At 34.4% G+C, this 1690-nt stretch overlaps 1 long non-coding RNA gene across 1 annotated transcript; it reads right to left on the bottom strand.

The window, feature by feature from the left end:
• Window positions 1-11: 11 nt before the first annotated feature.
• LOC109592345 (uncharacterized) lies at window positions 12-1163 on the bottom strand. The gene is made up of 3 exons (XR_002190305.1): window positions 837-1163; window positions 724-786; window positions 12-138 (listed from the first exon to the last, which is right to left on the bottom strand). It is a non-coding gene; the product is annotated as an uncharacterized LOC109592345 (long non-coding RNA).
• Between the last annotated feature and the right edge of the window lie 527 nt (window positions 1164-1690).

The raw sequence follows: 1690 nt of genomic DNA, 5'->3' as shown, positions 1-1690 counted from the left end.
TGATAATCACCTTGCTGTTTGCAGTAGCATAACTGTATTCTCTCCTTCATATGTTGGAGAAGGAGAATAATCAGCATAAAGTTGAGGTAGACCACTGGCAGCTGAGTAGCCATGACCACCACAGCTTAATCTGCACAACTATACATAGGAAAAACCATCATGATGAAATACATGTAATTACACAATGCAGTCAGGGTTTCCTACAAAATTTTTTGGCATAGTACTAGTCTTGTCATTGGATTTTAAAGTTACAAAAAGATTGGCAAAATAACATATACTATACAGTGTATTTTTTTCAAAAATCACTACAAGAGAATTTTCTAATTATACATTTTCTAGCATGCATACATGTTCTTGTGCTGTATGCATGGAAATCTGCTTCTAATAAAAATTGATTTTTTTACAAATTTTAAAATTAATTTTATTAAAAAATTTTGACAAAAGTCCCTGTACTATAGTACAGGTTCCTTGGGTGAATTTCACTAAAAATGATTAGGACAAATACTTAATTTGTATAATTTTTCTGATACATATACAAGCTTTTATGTTGTGTAGCAAGTTTGAGCTGATTCCAATCAAAATTGGATTTTTATGAGTTTTCAAAGTTGCTCCAAAGCCATGTACATGTACATACATGTGTATTATAGTGCTTGTCAGCTCATGAAGGAAACTGTTTAGCTTATTAAGTATGCTTTATGGAAAAACCATGAATAATTATAGTACCTCAATAGCACTGCAGCACAGTTCACTGCAAAATGCTTTCAAACCAGCACTAGTAGCATGAAGCTAGAAAGAAGACATTAATAAATATTGAAATAATATTAATAATACCATACCTCAGGTAGAGATTTTAAGTTTCCTTCACCGTCTAATTTCTTTAGTCACTTCAGTGTTAAGTTTCATCAAGTATTGGTTAGCAAACTTCATAGCATAAGCAGAGGCCAATACAGGAAACAGTTTAAACTGTTGAGTTTGATAATCCAATACTTGTGTCTCGGGTTCACTAAATTACAGATACATTTAAGCAATAATTGGGCGAAGCCCACTAAGACAAGAAAAAGTCTGTACGGGCAGGTTATCTAACAATTAAAGCTAAATAGTCTAATCTTCATTTTGAAAGCAAGTATGGTCATAATGAAATAATTTAAATGACGGCTTTCAGAAAGTCTATGCTCTTTTGCAGCAAACATTCAGCAAGATAAGACAAAACTACTGTCCAAAAACGTTTCTAGCAACAGGAAGGGTCATTACAGCACAACAATAGCGTGACTTGGGGGGAAGGGCTGAGCCCCTTCAAATGTTTTACATTCTTCTAGTAATTATACTGGTACAGTCTATTGTACACTAATCAGTTTGAAAATAATTCATTGGCTTGCACTGACTAGCCGCCACGTCAGTAATGTGAATGCGTGTGTGGGAGGACAAGGTTGGGAGTAACAGTTAATATAGTTAGTATGTTATTGGAGTTACATTCTTCTACAAAAATTATACTGGTACATGTACATGGTGTTGCCCAACTGCATGTTACAACTGTTACACCTCATAGGAGGTGCTTATTTGCTTTAAACATAATTTCTGCAGACATAGTTATGACATGTGGCTAATTAGTGGTATTCTTGCATGGCTTCCTCCAAACCTCATTCATATCATTAACAAACAGAAAAACACAGGGCCAAAATGCCTCCCTGCA

Source organism: Amphimedon queenslandica, unplaced genomic scaffold (genome assembly GCF_000090795.2).
Source record: "Amphimedon queenslandica unplaced genomic scaffold, v1.1 AMPQUscaffold_5508_Cont22524, whole genome shotgun sequence".
Lineage (NCBI taxonomy): Eukaryota > Metazoa > Porifera > Demospongiae > Haplosclerida > Niphatidae > Amphimedon > Amphimedon queenslandica.
The sequence above is the reverse complement of the archived record's forward strand: the minus strand, read 5'-3'. Positions and strand labels throughout refer to the sequence as shown.